At 42.0% G+C, this 18,186-nt stretch overlaps 1 non-coding gene and 1 pseudogene across 1 annotated transcript; both read left to right on the top strand.

Moving 5' to 3' along the window:
* The first annotated feature begins 1,148 nt into the window (after positions 1-1,148).
* LOC105706690 (rho-related GTP-binding protein Rho6-like) lies at positions 1,149-17,946 on the top strand (annotated as a pseudogene).
* On the top strand, positions 12,727-12,830 carry LOC135271373 (U6 spliceosomal RNA). The gene has a single exon (XR_010339471.1). It is a non-coding gene; the product is annotated as a U6 spliceosomal RNA (small nuclear RNA).
* Positions 17,947-18,186: the final 240 nt, after the last annotated feature.

Here is an 18,186-nt window from a genome sequence, read left to right as displayed (position 1 = left end):
TGCTCAGGGTCTTCTGCAAGAGCCTGAATTAAGGAACTTTTTCTTCGTTTCTCTTCCCTCCTTTACATAATTCTATTTTTCTTAAGTGCCAGAAATCTCTTTCAGATTTGAGAAAGCAATCAATTTAAACTCACAATGAATAGTGGTTGCCCGGCACTGTCCTAGCTGCTACCTGTTGTTAATTATCAACAGCAAGCTACTTACTAATTTTTAGGAGTATGCTACTTCACTTGTGAGAATATCCTCTTAGGTACAATAAACTCTATGCCCACGGTACTAATTAATACTTGTTAAGCCGAAGAAACATACCTCTACATGTGAAATTCCAGAGAGAAACAAAGCAAAATGTAGAGGGTCAAGATGCAGTGTGGGAGAGATTTGGGGATCAGGGGGTTCTTCAGTGCCCCTTATTTATCAAAACATGGAAGCAAACTTCTTGTGTCCAGCCCTGATGGGTTTAATTAAACAAAAACAAACACATAAAGAAACAAATCTTGTGCATATAAACCCTTTTCAATCTGTTTATAAAACACAGATGTCAATAACATGTAACTTTTCATTTTAGGGAGACATTTTTTGTGTCTTCTTTCATAAATAATATGTAAAAATTAAGTTAATTTCTTTTAGGGCAGACATTATCATTCACATTTCATAGTTTAGCTGAGAAAACTGAGGCCGAGAGAAATTAGTGGGGGGACAAAGTTGGCAGAAGCCATTTAGGGCACCAAAACTCAATGCAGTTCTCCTTCCTGTGTGACCTTATATGAAGATTCCGGGATGAGGCGTCAGAAAGGAAATAAAGATGAGGTAATATGAGCTAGATGCAAAGCGTGCAGAGAAGGCAGAGTACACCATGCTTATCAGACAGCTGCAGCAGCAGGATGCTTTGGGGTACATGTGAACAGGGACCACCGACTTCTGACCTAAGACAATTTCCAGAGACAATTTGCTCATCTTTTTTTTTTTTTCCTTTCAATGAGTGAATTAGGTTTCTGAATGGCTTTAATCTTCTTGTGAATCAAAACTTCTATTTAGAATACATCATCCTCTGTTAATACAAATTATGCAAATCGGTAACATTTATTTTTAAACTGCAGGTGCCTGTGTGTTTTCGAATTGTTTACCGTACAGGGTCAGTGAAGGTAACCATGAGTAAGTGGAGTATTTCCAGTTTTAAACACTTTCCTATTTTCTCTACTCTTCAAGTCTTTGACTTTCTAATTTTCCTCTTCAATGGAACGTCTCCTAAAACACAAAAATGAGCGTGGAAGGTGTGAGCTGGCATTTTCTTCTCTTTGATTTGAGATGGTGAAGATAAAATACAGTGCTTGTGTACACATAAACTTGAACTCTGAAAAGTTTGACTGTTTCTGAAAGTAAAATATATAAAAGAATAAAAGAAGAGCTATACTAAAGATGAGATATAATCCTTAACCACGTCTGAGTACTTTACCTAAATTAATTCCAAATTTATCCATATAAAACATTTTTGGAGATTACTCTCAAAGATAATGGTGTGAAAATGGCAAATATACCATACAGAATTTTTGGGTAGGCCAGGGCCTGGGCTACTATGTCAGTATAAAATGTATCCAATTGTACTTGGATCTTGCTTGATAGATGAATTATGAATTTGAACAGAACTGCTTATCCCAATTCCTGTGGATCTATGTGCACCTAACTTACCTAGTGAGAGAAACGCCTCCAGGTGGAAGACATTCTGGGACTTTTATCTTTCCTCTGACCAATCAACCAATGTGAAGTTCAAGTGTATTGAAATATTTCTGATGGATTGGATTGGACTTCACAGAAGCGAGATATTAGGAAAGGAAAATGGAACGCTTGAAAGGGAATTCACAAGAAAGAGAGGTCGAAGCAGACATGAAAAATTATAACAGCATAATGTGAATAATTTTTGGCTGTCATATATTTGACAAAATAAAGTAAAATAAACATATCCTAGACAAACGTCTCTTCCAAAACTGAAGCAAGACAAAAATAAAGAATTAAATATTCTATAACTATTAAGTTAATTGAATCCGTAATAAATACACTCTTTTGGGGAAGGAACAAAACAAGACAGCTAAGGCTGGTATGGTGGCTCACGCCTGTAATCCCAGCACTTTGGGAGGCTGAGGTGGGTGAATCACTAGGTCAGGAGTTCGAGACCAGCCTGGCCAAGAAGGTGTAACCCTGCCTCTACCAAAATTACAAAAATTAGCCAGGTGTAGTGGCAGGTGCCTGTAATCCCAGCTACTCCAGAGGCTAAGGCAGGAGAACTGCCTGAACCTGGGAGGTGGAGGTTACAGTGAGTTGTGATTGCCCCACTGCACTCTAGCCTGTGCAACAAAGCAAGACTCCATCTCAAATAAATAAATAAATAAAACAGAAACATCAAAAACCCTGTGTTCAGATGGTTTTATGTTCTAATATAACAAACATTATGAAAAAATAGCAAATTACAATTTATTTGAAAGACTATAAGAAGATCAGATTAAGGAAACCCTACAATCCGGTGGCTCACGCCTGTAATCCCAGCACTCTGGGAGGCCGAGGCAGGTGAATCACGAGGTCAACAGATCGAGACCATCCTGGTCAACATGGTGAAACCCCGTCTGTACTAAAAATACAAAAAATTAGCTGGGCATGGTGGCACGTGGCTGTAATCCCAGCTACTCAGGAGGCTGAAGCAGGAGAATTGCCTGAACCCAAGAGATGGAGGTTGCAGTGAGCCGAGATCGCGCCATTGCACTCCAGCCTGGGTAACAAGAGTCAAACTCCATCTCAAAAAAAAAAAAAGAAAAAGAAAGAAAACACTGCAATCAAAAGTTGAACAATTGTTCTTACTTATAAGAATAGATGATGAAAACTTAAAATTAAATTTAGAAAATTGTACTCAGCAACATACAAAAAATAATACACCACAGCAAAACTTGGTTTATTGCAGGAGTCTAATGTTGATTTTTCAAAAATCAATCAATACAACTTGCCACATTGACAAATTAAGAAAAAAATATATTTCAGAAGATAAATCATATTTGATAACTTTAATCATCAGTCAATAATAAAAGTCTATAGCACACTAAGAATCAATGAACTGCATTATTCAACAGGTTATAGATTATAGAAAATGGTATCCACAAACTACATCATACTTAATGGTGACCAATTGAGAATGTTTCCTGTGAAATCAGAAATGAGATTAGATGCTCAGTACCCCCATTTTTAAGATAATATTTCCTGATATAACATGCAGTAAAGCTAAATAAATAAATAGAAAAATAAACATATAATGATTGGGGAGAAGAGTAAAATATGTTTTAATTATTATTTTTTAAATTTTGAAATAATTATAGATTCACATGAAGTTTCCTTTAAGCTTTTAATTTAATTTAATTTTTTTTGAGACTGAGCCTTGCTCTGTTGCCCAGGCTGGAGTGCAGTGGCACTATCTCTGCCTCCTGGGTTCAAGCAATTCTCCTGCCTCAGCCTCCCAAAGAGCTAGGATTGCAGGCACCTGCCACTATGCCCAGCTAATTTTTGTATTTTTAGTGGAGATGAGGTTTCATCATGTTGGCCAGGCTGGTCTTGAACTCCTGACCTCAAGTGATCAGCCCACTTCAACCTCCCAAAGTGCTGGAATTACAGGTGTGAGCCACTGTGCCAGGCCCCCTTTAAGCTTTAATCCACTTCTCTCATTAGTAACATCTTACAAAATTAAGGCGCAATATCACAACCAGGATATTGACACTGACACAGTCAAGATACAGAAAAAATCCATCACCACATGAATCTTTTTGTTGTCCTTTAAAGCGAAACCCATTTCCCATTTCCTTTTCCAAGCCCTGGTTTATTAAGGAATTGCCCAGCTCTATTCCAGAGTGGCTGTTCCTTTTTACATCGCCATCAACAATACATGAGTGATTCAGTTTCTCCACATTTTTGCCAGCATTTGATGTTGTCACTTTATTTTAAAAATAGCCATTCTGATAGGTGTGCAGTGATATTTCCTTGTAGGTTTCATTTGCATTTCCCTAATGGCTAATGATGTTGAATATCTTTTTGTGTGCTTAGTTGCTGCTTATATGTCCTCTCGTGAACTATCTGCATCTTGTGCATGTTCTCATTGATTTGTTGTGGTTTCACTGTTGTTTTTGAAACAATCAATATGAAATATGAACCCATATTTTCAACTGTTGTTTCTCATGCTGCTTGTGCCTGTGGATGTCATTGTTGACATATTTCTATATAAGATTCTGCCCTCAAACTAAACTAAAAGAAACCTGAATTTTATTATGCAATCAAATTAGGCAGGACCACTAATGCAAATTCTGTAGTAGATTTTAAACTAATATCTAATAAAATCAAGATTATTTTTTAAACTCTAATGTTTAAAACTAATATATAACATACGAACTTTTTAAAAAGATTTCACATAAACACAATTCACTAATTAGAACAGAAGTGAACTATACTTAGAGGGAATTTTTAATTATGTGACATCAAAGCAGCTAAAAATCTCTGCTATGGTCTCTGCTATTGTATTAAGACAAATACAATGAAGACAGTTAAATAAGAGAGGCAAAGACAATTAAATGTGAGTTGCATTAGTGCAGGTGAAACCTTTTGTTCATGGGCTATATTCGCAAGATTAAACCTCTTCTGCAACTAAAAACCCAGTGATAAAGATATAGGATGCTTTATACTGCTTAAGAAAAAAGTATATTCACTTCTGTGGGTAAAATAACTGTCCAATGCTAATAGAAAAGGTACAGCAGGAGCTCTACTCTAGAAAATTGGCCTGCGTAGTTGTTTTTATCTGCATAAACTTATGGCACTGGGAAATTTATTCTAGGTAATTCAACTGTATTGAATTTTTCCCTATCTACAGTGAACAGTGCTTCAATTGTCTTAAACACTAATATGTCATTAATTTATCAATAAGTTCGTACATTGCACAATTTTTTTACTTGTTTACAAAATTCTGAACAGTGTAGTGCATGCACTGTAGGGGGAAAAAGAGAAATGTGTGACCTGGTTCTATTCCTCTAAGTCCTGATGACCTAGATAGAATACATAAGCCCGCAAAATTAAACACAGTAGAAATCAAAATCAGTAGGACAATGATAAAAATATATTATATTGTCATACTGCAGTGTTTCCCAAATAAAAGGTTTAGGTTAAAAATTCTTTTTACTTTTTTTTTTTGACACGGAGTTTCGCTCTTGTTACCCAGGCTGGAGTGCAATGGCGCGATCTTGGCTCACCGCAACCTCCACCTCCTGGGTTCAATCAATTCTCCTGCCTCAGCCTCCCGAGTAGCTGGAATAAAAGGCGTGAGCCACCGCGCCCGGAAGATTATTATTTTTTTTTTTTTGAGACTGAGTTTCGCTCTTGTTACCCAGGCTGGAGAGCAATGGCGCCATCTCGGCTCACCGCAACCTCCGCCTCCTGGGTTCAATCAATTCTCCTGTCTCAGCCTCCCGAGTAGCTGGAATTACAGGCGTGAGACACCGCGCCCGGAAGATTTTTTTTTTTTTTTTTTTTTTTTTTTTTTGAGACGAAGATTTGCTCTTCTTACCCAGGCTGGAGTGCAATGGCGCGATCTCAGCTCACCGCAACCTCCGCCTCCTGGGTTCAATCAATTCTCCTGTCTCAGCCTCCCGAGTAGCTGGAATTACAGGCGCGAGCCACCGCGGCCGAAAGATTTTTTTTTTAGACGGAGTTTCGCTCTTGTTACCCAGGCTGGAATGCAATGACGCGATCTCGGCTCACCGCAACTTCCACATCTTGGGTTTAATCAATTCTCCTGTCTCAGCCTTCCGAGTAGTTGGAATTAGAGGCGTGAGCCACCGGGGCCGGAAGAGTTTTTTTTCTTTTTTTGAGACGGAGATTCGCTCTTCTTACCAAGGCTGGAGTGCAATGGCCCGAGCTCGGCTCACCACAACCTCCGCCTCCTGGGTTCAATCAATTCTCCTGTGTCAGCCTCCCGAGTAGCTGGAATTACAGGCGTTAGCCACTGGGGCCGGAAGAGTTTTTTTTCTTTTTTTGAGACGGAGATTCGCTCTTCTTACCTAGTCTGGAGTGCAATGGCCCGAGCTCGGCTCACCACAACCTCCGCCTCCTGGGTTCAATCAGTTCTCCTGTCTCAGCCTCCCGAGTAGCTGGAATTACAGGCGTGAGCCACCGGGGCCAGAACATTTTTTTTTTTTTGAGACGGAGATTCGCTCTTGTTACCCAGGCTGGAGTGCAATGGCGCGAGCTCGGCACACCGCAATCTCCGCCTCCTCGGTTCAATCAATTCTCCTGTCTCAGCCTCCCGAGTAGCTGGAATTACAGGCCTGAGCCACCGGGGCCGGAAGATTTTTTTTTTTTTTTTTTTTTTGAGACGGAGATTCGCTCCTCTTACCCAGGCTGGAGTGCAATGGCGCGATCTCGGCTCACCGCAACTTCCGGCTCCTGGGTTCAAGTAATTCTCCTGCCTAAGACTCACGAGTAGCTGGAATTACAGGAGCGAGCCACCGCGCCCGGAACATTTTTTTTTTAGACGGAGTTTCGCTCTTGTTACCCAGGCTGGAATGCAATGGCGCGATCTCGGCTCACCGCAACTTCCGCCTCTTGGGTTCAATCAATTCTCCTGTCTCAGCCTCCCGAGTAGCTGCAAGAACAGGCCTGAGCCACCGGGCCCAGAACATTCCTTTTTTTTTTTTTTTTTTTTTTGAGACGGAGATTGGCTCTTCTTATGAAGGCTGGAGTGCAATGGCGCGAGCTCGGCTCACCGCAACCTCCGCCTCCTGGGTTCAATCAATTCTCCTGTCTCAGCCTCCCGAGTAGCTGGAATTACAGGCCTGAGCCACTGGGGCCGGAAGAGATTTTTTTGTTGTTGTTGTTGAGACGGAGATTCGCTCTTCTTACCTAGTCTGGAGTGCAATGGCCCGAGCTCGGCTCACCACAACCTTCGCCTACTGGGTTCAATCAATTCTCCTGTCTCAGCCTCCCGAGTAGCTGGAATTACAGGCGTGAGCCACTGGGGCCGGAAGATTTTTTTTTTTTTTTTTTGAGACGGAGATTCGCTCTTCTTACCCAGGCTGGAGTGCAATGGCCCGAGCTCGGCTCACCGCAACCTCCGCCTCCTGGGTTCAATCAATTCTCCTGCCTCAGCCTCCCGAGTAGCTGGAATTACAGGCGTGAGCCATCGGGGTCGGAAGATTTTTTTTTTTTTTTTTTTTTTGACACGTGGATTCGCTCTTCTTACCCAGGCTGGAGTGCAATGGCGCGAGCTCGGCTCACCGCAACCTCCACCTCCTGGCTTCAATCAATTCTCCTGCCTCAGCCTCCCGAGTAGCTGGAATTACAAGCGTGAGCGACCGGGGCAGGAGGATTTTTTTTTTTTTTTTTTTTTTTTTTTGAGACCGAGATTCACTCTTGTTTCCCAGGCTGGAGTGCAATGGCGCGAGCTCGGCTCACCGCAACTTCCGCCTCCTGGGTTCAAGTAATTCTCCTGCCTCAGCCTCCGGAGTAGCTGGAATTACAGGGGTGAGCCACCGGGTCCGGAAGAGATTTTTTTTTTTTTTTTTTGAGACGGAGATTCGCTCTTCTTACCCGGGCTGGAGTGCAATGGCGCGATCTCGGCTCACCGCAACTTCCGCCTCCTGGGTTCAAGTAATTCTCCCGCCTCAGCCTCCCGAGTAGCTGGAATTACAGGCGCGAGTCACCGCGCCAGGAAGATTTTTTTTTTTTTTTTTTTTTTGAGACGGAGATTCGCTCTTCTTACCCAGGCTGGAGTGCAATGGCCCGAGCTCGGCTCACCACGACCTCTGCCTCCTGGGTTCAGTCAATTCTCCTGTCTCAGCCTCCCGAGTAGCTGGAATTACAGGCGTGAGCCACCGGGGCTGGAAGATTTTTTTTTTTTTTTTTTTTTTTTTTTTTTTTGACACGGAGATTCGCTCTTGTTACCCAGGCTGGAGTGCAATGGCGCGATCTCGGCTCACCGCAACCTCCGCCTCCTGGGTTCAATCAATTCTCCTGTCTCAGCCTCCTGAGTAGCTGGAATTACAGGCGTGAGCCACCGCGCCAGGAAGATTTTTTTTTTTTTTTTTTGAGACGCAGTTTCCCTCTTGTTACCGAGGCTGGAGTGCGATGGCAGGATCTCGCCTCAACGCAAACTCCGCCTCCTGGGTTCAAGCAATTCTCCTGCCTCAACCTCCCGAATAGCTGGAATTACAGTCATGAGCCGCCGGTCCCAGATGATTATTATTTTTTTTTTGTTTGAGACGGAGTTTCGCTATTGTTACCCAGGCTGGAGTGCAATGGCAGGATCTCGGGTCACCGCAACCTCCGTCTCCTGAGTTCAGGCATTTCTCCTGCCTCAGCCTCCTGAGTAGCTGGGATTACAGGCACGTGCCACCATGCCCAGCTAATTTTTTTTTTTTTTTCCAATTTGAAGAAATTTATTCAGGCTCCCGGGTGAGGTTCTGCGGTCCGACAGGAGAGGCCGGAGAAGTCGCAATTTTTTGTATTTTTAGTAGAGACGGGGTTTCACCATGTTGACCAGGACGGCCTAGATCTCTTGACCTCGTGATCCACCCGCCTCGGTCTCCCAAAGTGCTGGGATTACAGGCGTGAGCCACCGCGCCTGGCCTGGAATATTTTTTAAAGTTTTTAATTTCTGGTGAATATCAGTCTATAAAACTAAGAATTATATGGCTGCCAACTGACTAAAAACAGTACTTTAAGATTTGAGCTAGTGAAATTGCCATATATGATCTTCTAATTCCATTGTCTGTCTCAAGAATGATTTGTTTAAATGATTTCTTTTTGAAATGTTACATTCTCATTTGAAAGAGTTTCACACAACCTACATGGGAATCTGGATTGTCAGAAGACATGTGGTTTTAAAATGGTACGTTTGTATTTCTGTTGTGTACATCAAGATCAAACATTCATTTCCTGAACTGTTCTCCAGATCACAACTTGACTTGTAATGAACACTCAATAAATGATTGGTTGGATAATCAAATCAACATCTTAGTTTCATCAATGTTCATTTTATTTAAAAATAATTGATCTTCTGTACTCATCAATGAAACATAGAAGGATGAGGGAGGGAGAGGAGTTGAGACTGAGATGATGACAAGCAACCTCATTCTGCAGTGGATTTCCTACACTCTACACTTCTGAATGCTTGGAAACACTTAACCGTACTCGAAAAATATTGGTATTTCCTAGGCAGAAAGTGGAAGTTAAAGAAAGTCCATATTTCTACATTCAGTAACTTACACTATAAAACACAGATGACATACATTTCTTAAGCTATTCAATTCATAGATAATGGAGACACATTAGTGAGCAGATCTAAAAGAAGTGTTAATCAAGCTGAGTGTGATTGTGAGATTCAGTCTAATATCTGATACAATGATTTTGTAATGGTATCAGTTGACATATCTGTTGAAATGAAAGGTGGGAGAGTTTCTCATGAACTACTGAAACTTATTGCATGATGCTGAGAGAGAGGCTGGTCCATGTGATTAGGCCAGACGTGTTTGCTAATTGTGGCTTAGGAAAGTGAGGTTCCTAACCACTCTCAGAGACTGGGAGATAGGGACGCTAAATTTTATAACATTTACATGTAATACATATTTAATAATACATAATAAAATCTTTAAAATGCCAGTTTTGTCTTTTCTCTAGTTTGCAATATTTTGTTTTCAGCAAACCATTGTTTTTAGTACATACATTTTGTGTATTTTAAAAATGTGTTAAAAATGTTAGACCAAGTCTCTTTTTACCACCTTCCCTTTTTGTCTACCCTTTACTGCCATTTACATCCACACATTCACCCACACATGCACACACACGTACTGACCAAAATTAGTTTAGACGGACAAATGTGATCTTTGAAGTAAAACGTCAGCCTATATTAGTAAAAGCATCATGCCAGTTTGAATTGTATTTATAATCCACCCCGCCCCCCTTTTTTAAAAGACGACGTTTCACTCTGTTGCCTAGGCTGGAGTGCAGTGGTGCGATCTCGGCTCACCGTAACCTCCACCTCCCAGTTTCAAGCGATTCTCCTACCTCCTCAACCTCCTGAGTAGCAGGAATTACAGGTGCCCTCTACCACTCCTGGCTAATTTTTGTAGTTTTAGTAGAGATGAAGTTTAAACGTGTTGGTCACGCTGGTCTTGAACTCCTGACTTCAGGTGCTTTGCCCGCCTCGGCTCCCAAAGTGCTGGGATTACAGGCGTAAGCTACTGTGACCGGCTTTATGATCCTTTTAAGAAGAAAGAACTTCCTTGATTTTTTGAAGAGACTATTCTGTATCCATTTTATAATTTTGTGGCCATCGAAAAAATATGTCCAATCATAGACACAGTGAATATAATAAATGGTAGTTTAAAGTATTGACTCTTGGTCAGGTGTGGTGGCTCACACCTAGAATTCCAACACTTTGGGAGTCCTAGGTGAGTGGATCACTTGAGGTCAAGAGTTCGAGATCATCCTGGACGACATAATGAAACCTCCCTCTCTACTGAAAATACAAAAATTAGCCAGGCGTAGTGGTGCATGTCTGTAGTCCCAGCTACTTGGGGAGGCTGAGGGAGGAGAATCAGTTGAATTTGGGGGGCCAGGATTGCAGTGAGCCGAGATCGTGCCACTGCACTCCAGCCTGAGTGACAGAGCAAGACTCCTTCTCAAAAATAAATAAAATAAAATGTTGAATTTTACAAGTCTTTGTTCCCATTCTAATTTTTTAATGCAATCACACCCTCTACCAAACAGCCTTATTAAACTAATTCACTCATAATAAAATTCTTAAGTAACCGGAGAATTCCACAGGAATTTATATTGCTCTTTTATGCTTAAGAAAATTAAGAGCCTGAAAAAACTGATGTGCTCTGTAAAATTAAATTATTTTCTTTTTCTTTTTTTTTTTTTGAGACGGAGATTCGCTCTTGTTACCCAGGCTGGAGTGCAATGGCGCGATCTCGGCTCATCGCAACCTCCGCCTCCTGGGTTCAATCAATTCTCCTGTCTCAGCCTCCCGAGTAGCTGGAATTACAGGCGTGAGCCACCGCGCCCGGACGATTTTTTTTTTGACGTAGTTTCGCTCTTATTACCCACGCTGGAAGGCAATGGCGCGATCTCGGCTCACCGCAACCTCCGCCTCCTGGGTTCAATGAATTCTCCGGTCTCAGCCTCCTGAGTAGCTGGAATTACAGGCGTGAGCCACCGGGGCCGGAAAATTTTTTTTTTTTTTTTGAGACGGATATTCGCTCTTCTTACCCAGGCTGGAGTGCAATGGCGCGATCTCGGTTCACCGCAACCTCCACCTCCTGGGTTCAGTCAATTCTCCTGTCTCAGCCTCCCGAGTAGCTGGGATTACAGGCACGCGCCACCATGCTCAGCTAATTTTTTTTGTATTTTTAGTAGAGACGGGGTTTCACCGTGTTGACCAGGATGGTCTCCATCTCTTGACCTCGTGATCCGCCCGCCTCGGCCCCACAAAGTGCTGGGATTACAGGCTTGAGCCACCGCGCCCGGCGAATTTTTTCTATACAGTTCCACTGGTTTGCAGTGTTTTACCTTTGTATTAAAGCATACAATAAAACTTCGGTTTTATGTTGGTTGATGAAAATTTTTCTTTTAGCTACTGCTGCTGAAACCATGGGAAAAAAAGGGTTAATTTCCAGAACGAATTAATCAGTAATTAAATGTCAGAGAAAAATTGCAAGAGATGGTGTTAAAGAGGTAGAGAAAGTGTTATTTAAGGCTACTGCAATAGAGGGGAAAGATTGAATTCCACTCTGTTGAAACAAGAGGAGGGAGAGTTTTGCATGAGCTAGTGAAATCTACTGCATGATGCTAGGGGAGAGGTTGGCCAGTGTGATTGGGCCAGATGTATTTGCTAATTGAGGATTAGGAAAGTTAGGTTCCTAACCTCTCACAGAGACTGGAAGATAGGGGTGCTCTCTTTCTAGATGATTACCTTGCACTGGGATAGCTCCCAGGTCCTTGGGAGAGACATTTCTGCATTGTGAAACTGGCCAGAGGCTAGGGAATGATTTATATCTCAAAGGGGCAATTTCAACTTCACTGAAGTGAGTGATCTTAAGAAGTGCAAGTGAGGGACCCAGCATCAGAAGAAAACCTGCTTAAAGTTTTGTCTAGCTGGGGAGAAAGTTCAGGCTATTGTCTCATGGTCATAAGCAACAGATGAGAACAGTATGATTTCTTTTAAACATGGTGATGTGACACATCATTTCACACATTTATACATCATACATTATATAATTAATATCAATCCATCAGTCTTGGACTTCTAATGAAACAAAAATGTGTTTTTGTTTTGTTTTATTAATAGCATCAACCAGCTAGTGAGACAACAGGGAACAACCAGGTCCTAATTTAGACAGGATCAGAACTAGAACTAGAAACTAAGAAACTGGAACGAGGAATCCACCCTTCAGAACTCTTTTCAAGTCAGGAAATTTGCTTTCTGGAGAAAGCCACCAAAAGTCTGAGCTGCACATTTGGGAGCCCCAGGGACTTAGGGGAAGAAACAGTGTTTTTTAAAGCTTCTCAAAAGTGGGGACCCTGGTTAACCACTGAGGTTGTCTGGAAACCCAAAAGACTGCTTCCTGAAAGAAAGGATAAAACAGAATTAAACTTGTCATAACACGTACTATAGTGTAGAAACTCCAATCCTTAAAGCAGTATTAATATGCTCACTTTGGTTGCACACGTTCTAAAATTGGAAAAACACAGATAAGATTAGCATGGTGCCCGTCCAAAGATGACATGCAAATTGTGACACATTTCCTATTAAAAAAAAATAATATTGAGGTATTAATACCTTAAAATTGTATTATTAGTAGTTCTGAGACTACGAATTCCCCCAGGCACCTGACCAAAGAAATTTTTCTCTAGGGTAAGATAAAATCAGCTGAGGAGTCAGCAATATTATAGGTTTAAACCATCCTTAAGTAATATTTTACCCCTTAAAACATAATTGAAATAAATTGTCACTGAACAGAAGAGCAATGCTATGAAGTCATAAGCATTTCAAGACTCAAACTCTTAAGAGTCTGGAAGAAACAGATATAGCACAAATCAGCACATCTAGGTGACAACCAAATACTCGTAAAGGAAGAGAGGTAATGTTATGGCATCTACATTGAATAAAGTATTATACTTTGCCATATTTTGTTTGTCTCATAAGACATTATATTCTTTATAGCTTGCAAATATTAGTTTTTTTTTTTTTTAAATCACCATACTTGCACGTTTAATAGGACTTGATTCAGGATGGCTTTATATTCTGATTTACAGTACAAATAAGAAGAAAGCTTTTACAATTACATTAGGAAATGATAAGGTGGAATAGAACTGACCCTATAGAAGCCGAGTGTTAAAGGACCTCCAGATTTCATCCAGTATACCATGGTAATAATACAGCTAAGCTAAGAGAGAGGACAGTTTGGATGATCTATTAAAGACATATGGTTCCATCATGTAACCGTATACCCTGGAGGAGTCAAAGATGAGGACTTTGAATCTGGGTTCAGTGAGTCAGAGTCATTCCTAGTGTGGACATGTCACTGCTCGGATTGTGATATTTAGGTGGCACACATATTTCACACAACATGGTCCAGAACTGCAAGAAACTGCTTCATTCCATGCTCTATTAAACGTTAGGTTTTTTTTTATTATTGCATTTTAGGTTTTGGGGTACATGTGAAGAACATGCAAGATTGTTGCATAGGTGCATACGTGGCAGTGTGATTTGCTGCCTTCCTCCCCTTCACCTATATCTGGTATTTCTCCCCATGCTATCTCTCCCCAACTCCCCACCCCCCCACTGTCCCTCCCCTATTTACCCCCAACAGACCCCAGTGTGTGATGCTCCCCTCCCTGTGTCCATGTGTTCTCATTGTTCAACACTTGCCTATGAGTGAGAACATGCGGTGTTTGATTTTCTGTTCTTGTGTCAGTTTGCTGAGAATGATGGTTTCCAGGTTCATCCATGTCCCTACAAAGGACATGAACTCATCATTTTTGATGGTTGCGTAATATTCCATGGGGTATATATGCCACATTTTCCCTGTCCAGTCTATCATCGATGGGCATTTGGGTTGGTTCCAGGTTAGTTTGTTCTAATGTTCATGGTTCAATTCAGTTCAGTGAGAGGAGTATTACTGTTTACATAACTTTCACGTTAATAATTAACTTTAAAACTTAATCACTCACAGACCAGATGTGGTGGCTCATGCCTGTAATCCCCACATTTTGGAAGGCCCAAGTGGAAAGATGGTTTGAGCCTAGGAGTTCAAGACTAGCCTGGGTAACATAGTGAGAACCCCTTCTCTATAAAAAAATAAAAAAATTAGTTGAGCATGGTGACGGGTGCCTGGGTTCCCAACTACTTGAGAGGCTGAACATTGAATGAGCCCAGGAGATCAAGTGAGGCTGCAGTGAGCTGTGATGGTGCCATTGTACTCTAGCCTGGGGCAACAGAGGAAGATCCTGTCTCCCTCCCTCTCTCTCTCTCTCTCACATACACATACATACACACACACACACACACACACACACACATGCACAACTAGTCATTCACAAGAGGTGCAGTTAAGCCTTAGTTCTCTTTGAGTGACTTCTGACATAGTGTGTACAGATAAGGTTTAATCTTTATTATTTAGGAAGTATATTACTTGAGAAACAGATTAAGCTCCTGTAGCAACAAGACACCAAAATACAATGTCTTAGTAAGAAGCACTTTATTTCTCTCTTGAGTAACAGTGTGCAGTTGAGGGATCCCGGCTGCTGGGAGGCTCTCCTCCATGCCTTCTCCCAGACACCCATATTTAGTGACTCTTACTCGCATCCATGCTCAACATGTGGCCTCTATATCTGGTTCCATGAAAACTGCAACAATGTTATTTTCCAGGCAACTTCAAGGGGGAGAGGAAGTGTAGGCAAGTTTGATCTTTAAAATGGTAACCAAAAGGTAGTATGGCTATATAATTTATTGTCTAAACCAGAGCAACTTTGAAGAAAAAAAAGTGGGGAGTGCTGAACATACTTATATACTTTTTGAAATATGTATTAATTAGCTGACAAGTTATTTTTCATTGTATCAGTAGATCTAAAAAATTGTTCTACAGAAAAAATAGTTTCAAAAATAGCTTATGTTCACATGCCTGCTGCCATGGAAAGGAAAGTGTTGGCTGTGTTGCAGGCATCCTGAGAGGGCTGAGAAAAGAGAGACTGGTTATATTACTGGACATCGTTCAGATATCAGCTTCCATTACAGTGGGAGCCCTTCTTGCTGTGCCCACACAGATGTCTCCTGTACTGTGAGAAGAAATCAAGGGAGAATCTGGAAGCACAGAAACTATCCGGGCCTACTTTGATGCAACCATTAATACCATAGCTTAATAGAAAAAAACTGGGATTAATTCTAAACTAAATAGGGTGATAGGAAGACTGACAGAAAACCTAGTTTTTAGTTGAGTCATCATGTATCCTGCTAAATTTCAAGGAGTGATTCTTTTGGAACAAGGAGAGAGGAAATGCTGTGTAAGTCAATTGCGTCTGTCTCAGTGCCTCCATGACTTCCCTGCTTCAAATAATGATTTCTAGTCCTTTAAAGACATAAACAGAAACAAAATACTTACACAGTGTAAGCAAAGGAGTATCATTTCAGGATAAGACTCAAGGGCAAACTGTCGCTGTTACTGATGCCTTTTAATAATACTTATATAATAATTGTGCTATAAAGCATGTATGTTACTATGAAGCAATAGAAATATCACCAAGAAATGCATTTAATTTGAAACTAAATAATCTCTGGGGTTTATTACCAACAATGATCTTCTGTGGTTTTATTGTGTTAGCCATATTAATGAATGACAAAAATATGTTTTGGATATAAATATGGGTAGAATATTTTGAAGCTGACTCAAGCAATAATTCTTTGTCTTAAATATAATATTTCCATTTTTAGAAGCAATTAGCTAGAAGAAATATATTTCTTAGAATCATACCCAAATCCAAACATAAAATATAATTCCAGATCTATCTTTCTCCAGCCCAGGCCTCTCCTATTGTCCCATTTGTTTCATGTGTGTGAAAAAAACAGGAAACTGCTAACTGAGACAACAATGCAACGTGTCAAAAGTAATCAATATAACAAAACATAATTCTGTTTGATATTTATTCAAAACAGTGGGCCAGGCACGGAGGCTCACGCCTATAATCCCAGCACTTTGGGAGGCCACGACAGGTGTATCACAAGGTCAGGAATTTGAAACCAGCCTGGCCAGCAAGGTGAAACCCTGTCTACTAAAAATACAAAAATTTAGCTGTGCATGGTGGTGCATGCTTGTAGTCCCAGCTACTCCAGAAGCTGAGGCAGGAGAATTGCTTGAACACAGTAGATGGAGGTTGCAGTGAGCCGAGATCACGCCACTGTATTCCAGCTTGGGTAACAAAGCAAGACACTGTCTCAAAAAAAAAAAAATGCTATATGATTTGCTTTGGTTACTGTTTCAGAGTCATTAACTTGAATAGTTTGCATTGAGCTCTTTCATTGTACAATTTCTCTTTGATATATTTATGAAACTTTATCATGCCATGTTACTAGCAAACTATGATAGAAATGGAAATAAAAGATATCAAAATTACATTTCCATTTTGCTTCTGAGACAAGGTCTCCCTACCTTGCCTAGGCTGGAATGCAGGAGTGTGATCACAGCTCACTACAGCCTTGCCTTCTTGGGCTCAAGCAATTCTCCCACCTCAGCCCACTGAGTAGCTGGGACCACAGGCATGCACCACCATGCCCAACTAACTCTTAAAATCCTTTCTAGAGATGTGGTCTCACTATATTGCTCAGGCTGGTCACAAACTCCTAGGCACAAGTGGTCCTCCTGCCTCAGTCTGGCCTCCCAAAGTGTTGGGATTACTGGCACAAGCCACTGACCCAGGCCTCAAATCCCATTTGTTACACGATTACCTTGTGCCAATGATGGTCACCCTTAAAGTATTACTTAAAATAAGATTTTCTTTTAAAGCACATTTTTTGAACTGTAGAAATCTGATCTGCCTTAGAGGCACTAAGTCAGTATATTGAGTGAAGCCTGGACTTCAAGAGTATTAAAAGTTGCACAGAGAGTTGGAGGGAGGCAGGGATTCTGGCTGGGTTGGTGTGCTGAGACGCAGCTGGTGCATCCCTCTCCTCTCTGAATCAGAGTTCAAGTCCCGCGGACACTGCAGCCAGGAAGCAGAAACGGTCCCCCGGCCAGTCGTGGCTACATGTAAGTGCGTTCTGATCGGGGACGTCCAGGGTGGGAAGCCCACGATGTTACAAGTGTTAGTGAAGGATTGCTATCCAGAGACCTATGAGCCCACGGTGTTGGAAACTTCCACAGCCTGTTTGGAGACAGAGGAACAGAGGGTGGAGCTTAGTCTCTGGGATACCTTGGGATCTCCGTGCTACGACAGTGTCCGTCCACTCTGCTACAGCGACTGAGACATTGTTTTCACATCAGCGGTCCGGAGACAGTGGACAGCGCCAAGAAGTGGGGGACAGAAACCCTAGATTACCGTCCCAGCGCCGGCGTTTAGCTCCTTGGCTGCGAGCAGACCTGCGGCCTCGATGGAGCTGTCCTGCCGGAAGCAGGCGCCCGTCTCCTATGAGCAGGGTTGTGCTGCAGCCAAGCAGCTGGTGCAGAAATCTACCCGGAAGGCTCGGCCTTCACCTTAGAAAACAGCATCCACAGCATCTGTGGGAGGCATCCACGGTGCGTCTGAGCAAGCCTAGCCCAGTGCCCCGAAGAGCGCTGTGCGACGCCTCTGCAAACCACTGCTCCGCCTCCCCAGTGCCCTGAACTCATCTCTTCTACCTTCAAGAAGGAAGAGGCCAAAAGCTGTTCCATCATATGAAGCCAGATCGGAGGGGGGAAACAACCCCCTATTTCCTCCCTTGGAGTGCAGAGGCACGGGGAGAGGGAGGATGGGACGATTTAGGACACCGGACATGCGTTTTTCGGATGGCCACGGGGAGGGCTTTGGAGGAGACAGGAATGGGGCGAGGCAGGAGACGGCCAGGCATGAGAACCTGACACTGAGAGAGAACCAGCATACCCCGAGCCTGGCACTAGGCTGTGGAGGGGGCGACTACCC

The sequence above is a fragment of the Aotus nancymaae genome, unplaced genomic scaffold (assembly GCF_030222135.1).
Source record: "Aotus nancymaae isolate 86718 unplaced genomic scaffold, 86718_ANA_hifiasm-v0.15.2.pri h1tg000076l, whole genome shotgun sequence".
Taxonomy (NCBI): Eukaryota; Metazoa; Chordata; class Mammalia; order Primates; family Aotidae; genus Aotus; species Aotus nancymaae.
The sequence above is the reverse complement of the archived record's forward strand: the minus strand, read 5'-3'. Positions and strand labels throughout refer to the sequence as shown.